Genomic DNA, 8474 nt, shown 5'->3' with positions numbered 1-8474 from the left:
TCTGGAAAACAGAATGTAAAAAAATATAATTTTTTTTAAAAAGGCGAGATCGCGATAGATGTAGGGTCGGGTCCCGAAATCCTATACGACCGGTGACACCCGGACCGAAACGCAACGCACATTTCGGTGCTTCCTTTTCCTGAGCCGATTGAAATTGAAAAAAATATTATTTTGAACTTCTCTGGTGACTCCGCCCTCTCAGCAGGTTACGATAGCCTCTCATATCTAACTTTGAATGCGCCGTGTTTGACTGTCAGCGTGAGCCCTGCGGAGCACATCGGGGTCAGGCTGGGCGCGACGGGGAGACGGTCTCCTTGAAAAAGGTGGAGACCGATGATGACAAGAGCAGCCTTAACTCAGATTAGTACCGTAACGTTGATTGCAAGTCTTGCATTCATAAAAGTAGGCCAACAAATAATAAATTAGCCATTATAACCATGCTTACGCTCGTAGCTCGCGCTAGCTACGAGCTACGAGCGTGACAGTGCTATCCGTTTTTTTGTCAGTGCGCTATGTGAACGGCTATTATAGGGAATATAGCCGAAGAGGTTTTTAATGTCGACATTGTTAATTGTCGTTTTGTGCTTCTTTTTTTTTAAAGTATCGGTTCAGGCACCGGTATCCTTTTAAATGTACCGGTTTAGCACTGGTACCGAAAAAAGAAATAAAACGATACCCATCCCTCGATAGATGTCACATGGCAGGGGCGCTTGGAAAATCAACAGTAAGAGGAAGATTAGGTGCTAATTTCCACCTCTGTTGTTTTCATAATCGGAGGGTGGGCGTAAATTTTTTTTAAATTCATAGCTGCATCGCAATTCTCTCTTGGACGATTGGGACACGATGCAGAAAATTCAATAATCCCAAATGTAAAACTCAATTCCTAACGTTGTGATCGCCTGTACCAATCCTGCAGGCTTTCCATTCTTAACCCCCCCCCCCAATCCAGTCATTTAGCATCACAGCTTCCGTGCCATGTTGCGTACTTTGGACCTGAGAAACAACATTCATCTCAATGAGAGCCTCAACACCTGAACCAAATCTAGAGTCATAGAATCAATGAGGAACATGGACATCCGTTACCACAGAATCGTGTGTCAACGTAACTGCAAATAGTCAGTGAGAAAAAAGAAAGTGCAATACATCTCTTCAATGCATCGAGATGAATCGATAATTGTCAAATAAAAATCCCATCGTAGCCCTCTGAATCCAATCCAATCATAAGGTGCCCATAGATTACCGTCCCTATGTCATACAAGCTTTATTGGAGCGGATGGGACGCGTTCATTCTCAAGCCTCCACATTCAGCTGCTCTGGGTTTTCCCACTTGCTGCAACCCCCGCTGAACAGAAACCTACAGACAGCTCGATGGTAGATATGGTGAACGCTGCCCTTTAGTTGCATTTTACAATAAGAAGTGAAATTTAGAGCTAGCGCGAGTACATCGGTGACAAAAAAGGAAAACAGATTGAGACTCATTTCATGTTGCAAAAGAAATATATAGTTGGATGAAATGATAAATATACAATGATACGGACTGTTGACTGCCACAGATTGTTCTATATCATTTAACAGAGGTATCTATCGCTTTAATATCTCTGGGGGAATTTGCCAAATACCAGACATGCTCAGTAAACAGCTCTCATGTCCATTGGCTGTTTGCATTCATAAGGTGCAGAAACACTCCACGAATTAATTTGTGTTATATGTGAATACAGTTCACTCAGAACTGCTCATGGGATGTACTTGTACACTGGAGTGAGTGAAAATCCCACTTTATGCATGAGGCCAAGTGGCCAGAAGTGGCTAAACAGGCCACCGTGCACCTCTCGTTCACGTCTATAACGGGAATGGACCTTTTCCTTCATTGGGTCTTTTAGGGGAAAAGGTAAGGAACGGTGAAATACAACAGATAGTAGAGAGGGAATTATGACTTCTTTAACTTCCCAACACTACTTATTAGCAGCTTATAATACATCATTAACACTAATAAAACATTTGTATTTATTTTTTAATCAATAGAAATACTTAGCTTCTCTAAAGACATGTAAAAACAAACATTGGCTTGCCAAATACAATCTTTTATTTGCTCGTTTGAATTTTGAGTTACGCAAAAACCACTATAGGAGAATATTACAAAAGGATAACATTTAGAAATGGTAATGGTTTACATTGACTTCAGATTGTCTGGAGCACAGGTGTCAAACACAAGGCCCGCGGGCCAAATCCAGCCCACCGCATCATTTTATGTGGCCCTTAACGGCTTGAAAGACATGTGATCCCTTTTTCTTAAAGAAATTAAAGAACAATGTCCCGTGCTTTTATTTTGAAGGTTTCAAATTAAATGGATTCATGTTGTAATATTAGAGACATTTTCCTATGAACAATATGTCAACACTCAAATAAACAATAATCAAATGCAAAGAGAGTAATTTAACAATATGGTCAAGGAGTTTATAAAGTGTTTCCGGCCCTTTAAGAGGGCGGCCATGATGCTGATGTGGCCCACGGTGAAAATGAGTTTGACACCCCTGGTCTAGAGCCTTGTAGACCGGCTGCTATAACAAAACAACAAAAGCATCGGTATCTGTCAATATGGATCATCAATGATTGACAATTGTTATCGGCAAAAAAGTGTCATTGGGATCTCTAAAAGTTACATTTGTTCCCTTTTTTATTTTGTGCCGATCCGATCCGTGACACCGATTGGTGATACTTGAGTTTTATTACCCCAAATGATTGAAGCGTCGCAAATGAACGAGTTATTCTGATTCAAAGAAACAAACCCAAACCCTTTACTCAAAACAAATGCCTTTGAATTTTAGACACCGATTCTATAAAAACTGGAGAAACGCATCGCTTTCTTTTCACCCAGTATAACTGTGGCACATCTCCAAAAGTCACCCTGCTTTTGGAATATTTAGTACTAATGCTGCGTTCAAACATTACAGACAATTCTTCAGAGTAGAAATAACAGGAAAAACACATCTTATTCTGACTTGTTCACAGGTTTTTCCAAGAATCTAAATCAGCCATGACGATGCCCACGCCTCCTTGGAAGGGATGCCATTTCAAAGCAATGTGTAATTTGTGTTGTAAAGTGTCTTTAGTTTCGCTAATTGACACAATCTGATGGTGATGCCGTAGTGGATTTAATGTTTTAAGTGTATCCAAAGAATAATATCCGACTTCCGTTGTGTTGACGCATAGTTTGAATCAAATAGTTGTCCAATGTCCATCGAGTTTGATTAGACCACCAAGCATACGACAGAGATGCCACAGCCAGATGTCCTGTACGGAAGAGTTCAATACAAACACAGTTAGTTAGATTAAGGTTCCCAGTTTAACAAACGAAACCAGACACAAACAAACATTGTATGCTCCCGTCACATGAGCTGAATCAATTGTATTTGTGTTAATATTGGATTTTGTTGTGATGAAATCACCAGCGATGGTGCCCTTTGCAGCCATTCTGTGTGCAGTTGTTGACATGGCTATTTGACCCAAGTGGAAGATATTGACGCCATTACAAATGACTGATATCTCCAACTTTGAAGTCAGGGTCTAATCTCTATTATAGTTTAATCAATCAAAACCTTTTATTTCCATGGATTTCTTGGTTTACGCAATTTCATTGTCATATGATTCAGTCCTGGAACTCCACTGGAGGTTTGAACATCATTCTACCAAAAGATAGTCCTTTATTCTGCATTTCAATGACAGGTTTCCACTGGGTTGAAAAAGGGAATTGTGGCATAGCTTGTGATTCATATAATTTTTATGCTCAAATATTCAGTGCGCCCTTTATGCCGGCATGTGCGTTTGTTGTTTTTTGCCACTCATTTATTCAGGTTTTTCTTCATGTGATTTACAGGCGGGTTTAAAAAGTCTGGTTGCCTGCACATCAACATCGAGCATCTCTCAACAAGGCAGTGCAGCAAGGCGTTTACTCTGTTGCAGCGCCGCCAGTGTGATAATGCACTAAAGAAAGTATTTTTATTTTTCCATCACAGAGCTCAACAGTGGCATGATAGAAGTGTGTAGCTTCATGCAGATTTTTTTGTTTCTTTTGGGGGTGGACAGCCTCGTCAGAACGCTACTTTCTTACCCAACAGACGTCGCTGACTGCAGCTGCTTTGGCTACAGTGATTCTAGACAAGGACCAAGTGGCTGGTGAGGACATTTTTCTTGGCAGTTGGTGTAAAAAGAAATTACAAAAAAAACCTAGAAAAAGGCAAGAGAATTCTGGATATACATTTCCCGTCATGGCCGTGAACTGTTTGACAAGACCAGAGCACCATCAACACAATAGAGCCTCCCTGGGTTGTCATACATGTGCTAAAATAAATAAAGTCCAATTAAATGAATGAGATCAAACATATTTTCCAATTTCATCGAGGTATACATGTAGGGTACTTGATACTATCACCTTCACAAACACTCATACTTAAGAAAATGGTATTAAAAACAGCAGAAGTAGCATGTTTTCGACCACTGGTAATCATTTTATAACGGTGGATGCAAAAATCCAGACAAGCCACTTGCTGGCTTGTTTTTCTATCCCAAAATTAAATTACATGACTACATAGTAGTAATCTTTAGGAAGAGTCACGCTAAGTCAACTTCGCTAGATTTCATTTTCAGTCAAATTGTTATGGACTATAGTGGGTCTAATTTGCATTATGTTGTATCCTTTGCAGGGCAACTTAATGTTTGCAATGCCAATGCTGTGGGGATATGTTTGCCCTACATTGCATACTTTTTTTTTAACGGTTATTTAACATTATTGATATTGGTAGCGAGTCATGTGCTGCGTTTCGAAAGAACACTATATGGCCTAAAAAGATTTCAGAATCCAAAGAGAAGGCTCTCTATTGGGGCTGTTGGAGATGGTGGGACTCAAACCATCTTCCACTGCCGATCTGCGTTAAATTATCTCTCTCTTATGTCTACATTGGCCTCCAGGCTCTGTGGACAGATGGTGGTCCAATAACACCAAACTCCACAATAAATATCATTCATTACAATGGTCGTGTCAGAACAATTATCCAGAATGTATTAATGTGAACCTATAACTCCTCAGATACGAAACAGGGGGGGCTTAACGGTACACCGTTGCCCCAAACCACTGTAGGTGGTGATGCAACACAAAACTAGTTGGATAAGGAGCATTTTATAAGCAGATTAAAGAGCCTGGACGGAAACTGATGCTCGTTGGGGCATCCGAGGTTCGGATCTGGCGACCATAAGGCAGTCACGACCACCACAGTCGTCACAGTCGGAGGCATGCTAACGTTAGCTTTTATTAACTCAAGCTCGGGCACAAAGCAGTCGCACACAGCTAGCGACGCTAGCCCGTCGCGTTGAACTCTGTCGCCTTTTTTTCTTTGGCGACCGCGGACGAAATAAACGTTCACGTCGTCCGAATGTGGCTGAAAACGGGGATAAGAAATGAGGCAATCCTCCATTGTTCCACCGGAGAACAGCAGAGAGGCTTCGGCTGCGAGACGGTGTAGTCAGTGGGACAAGTTTGAAAGAGATCTCACGTCGCGTTAGCAAACAGGTTACTACCTATGGTTGCAAATAGTTGGCGAACTCGTCGCACGAGCTTGTAACTCACGCCTTTGCCCACAAAACACCAAACATTGACGCTTCAGCCTTTTGTTGTCCACCGGCCAACGTTGCCCGTAATAGCCTGGAGATGGTAAACTTAACGTATACCGCCAGCTTTAACTACCAGCCAACTTACAACCGGGTAACGTTACAATGTAATGATGATCATTGGTCCCCAACACACACACACACACACACAAACACACACAAAGGCTCGGTCTATTCAATGAAACGGAACTGTTCTGGGGAACTACACTGCCACACAAAAAGTGCAAATGATACGTTCCACAATGACGTAAGCTTTGTTTTCTGCATTTCGGTATACATTACCGATAGTGGCGTGTGCATGTCGACCACATATATCGCCTTGAACGTGTAACGTTACAACCTCGTTATTTCTGAATATCACCCCGTGAAGCGTTCCGTTGAATAGTCTGAGTCATGAAAGCCGAGGCGGCGACAAACCCCCAACATCAGACTGGAGGTGGGTAACGTCGGCTGAGCTTTACTTCACAAGGCGAAAAGACAAACAAATCCAGCTTGCACGAAAAGGAATTGAACACGTCGCTGCGGCTTACCTTCCAGCGCCTATGAGTAGCGAATTATCCTCTTCATATCCAAAATACTGGGGATGAAACGTCGCACTTTTATCCCCCCCGCTAGCTAGCGAGCTAATGGAGTTAGCTAGCCTCTCCAATGAAGCAACACCGCAGCTCTCACAAATGCTTCACGCATATCATGATATTCCAACGTTGCAATGTTATTCCCAACTTTGCCCATTTGATGGGGAGGCGGACGATGTAAATCCAACAGAACCCCACGTCGGCTGCACGCGCATTTGCGGGGATCACTTTCCTTTCTCCAATGACAGCTGTCGTCGCACGAGTTCGGGTTATGGAGCTAACGTTAGTTGGCGTTAGCCACCCAAGTCTACGGCCAACAATTTGTACCATTAACGTACAAACAAACCAACGCCAAAACCCAGGCGGCCGCAGGAGTCAATACCCCGCGAATTAAACTTTAAATGCGGATCCTCGGCGACCGTACGGCGACGCGCAGAGCGAAACGTCGGGTGCCGACCGCTTGGTTGGCAACTGGTTCTATTTTCTTCAGCATCGACAAGCTGTGGGACCAAGCGGCCAGTTAGGAGACTCTCGCAGCCAGCCTGCCACGCAGCAACAACCGCCTTCAAAGACATGTAAAAACAAACATTAGCTCGCCAAAAATAACATGTCGCCTGCCACGGTTGCAGAACTGCAAGATGACTATGAAATCTCACTAAATTAAGTTGAAGATTACGCTTCGGTGGACTCAATAACGGTGGCCATATCTAATGATAAGTGGGACCGAAGCACAGCCCCTCTAGGCTCCTCGAAAACTAGATCCACCTCCCCCTACCAAAACAACGGCATATAAAACATGTGTGGTCTGTCGAGAAAAGGATGTTTCGTGAGTGTGGAAAATATTCAATAACATCGATGAGAATGTATGACATAAATATAACGCAAACCGTTTGACAATTTCTTCAAAATACTCTCTGACCCCGCGGAGTGATATGGGCATTTAGTAAATAAAATAATGGCCAGGGAGGGCGGAAAACATGGAGTCTGGATTTCAACCGGGGTGAAGGGGGATTGTCAACCGTTGGTGCTCCAGCTCATGCAAATCTTCGCTAACAACAACGGCAGCCAGCAGCTGTAGTGACTAAAATAGTCGCTGGCCTCCTCCAGAGCAGGGTTGACACACACGCAGATGGATTCACTTTTATATGCGAGTGTGGTGGCTCATGGTTCGTCCAGCTAGCACCCATTCAGAAAAGACCACGAACAAATGGATCCCCAGCAACCCACACGACGTCTCTTTTCTTTATTTCTTTCTCTCTGTCTCTCTCCCCCTCTCTCTAATACACACACGCGCGCACTCACACGGATGCAGGGATTGCATTGTGGTGTTTGGTAAAGGTAGCCTCCAAACAGGCAGACATACTGTACACGCAGGGGTTAAATTACGGAAAAGCCCCAGGGGTCGGCTTCCAGCAGCTACACATAATAAGTAAAAAATAAATATATATTTTAAAAAAGAGCCAGTGGGTGTTACAAATGTACGTGCATGTTTCTTTTGTTGTGCGCTTTTAGTTTCAACTTAATGAGTTTGTTCGAGTGAAGCCTCCAGGAAATTAACTGGAAATAAACACAGCCCTATTCCTTTAAATGGTAAACCTTGGCACCTCTTTCCTAGACCACGAGCGCCCCCTGCTGGCTGACAGAACACGAGTGTTTGCAATTAGTTTTTGTTTTTTAATTAATATTTAATCAATTGGACAACTACATAATTCAAAAAAATGCAATAGCAGTACAGCAACAGCTCATATCGGGGAAATATGAATACATTAGTACAACAACATATTCCACAAATGCTGGAGAGGTTACTGCTTTGATAAATATACGTCAATCCTATGCTAAGGCCTTTACGTCATTCACATCTATATATAAAAACAATAAGACAAGTCAATGTCATTGAGAATAAAGGGTAAGAGAAGTTGACTGAACCCTACTAAAACTAATATATAAAATATCGGAAAGAAAATCAGGAAAATATGAATGGTTTTGATATGCAATTTCTTCTTTTAATATGTATTAAGTGTATACAATATGGTATAGGTCTACAAAAACAAACACCGTACACAAAGTATGTATTATGATGTGTGTCTCTTACTGTGAGCAGGAGGGACCATTGGATGCTGGGTTGCAAAATGTATCTTTTCATTTCAGCTATTTTGCTTAAAAATGTCACACAAATGTTATTGTCATTCATCAAATATTCATCATGAGCAATGTTTCAAGATGTGAAAATAATGTAGT

At 42.1% G+C, this 8474-nt stretch overlaps 1 long non-coding RNA gene across 1 annotated transcript; it reads right to left on the bottom strand.

The window, feature by feature from the left end:
* Positions 1–2065: 2065 nt before the first annotated feature.
* LOC130197524 (uncharacterized) lies at positions 2066–6908 on the bottom strand. The gene is made up of 2 exons (XR_008832482.1): positions 6192–6908; positions 2066–3291 (listed from the first exon to the last, which is right to left on the bottom strand). It is a non-coding gene; the product is annotated as an uncharacterized LOC130197524 (long non-coding RNA).
* Between the last annotated feature and the right edge of the window lie 1566 nt (positions 6909–8474).

Source organism: Pseudoliparis swirei, chromosome 8, assembly GCF_029220125.1.
Source record: "Pseudoliparis swirei isolate HS2019 ecotype Mariana Trench chromosome 8, NWPU_hadal_v1, whole genome shotgun sequence".
Lineage (NCBI taxonomy): Eukaryota > Metazoa > Chordata > Actinopteri > Perciformes > Liparidae > Pseudoliparis > Pseudoliparis swirei.
The sequence above is the reverse complement of the archived record's forward strand: the minus strand, read 5'-3'. Positions and strand labels throughout refer to the sequence as shown.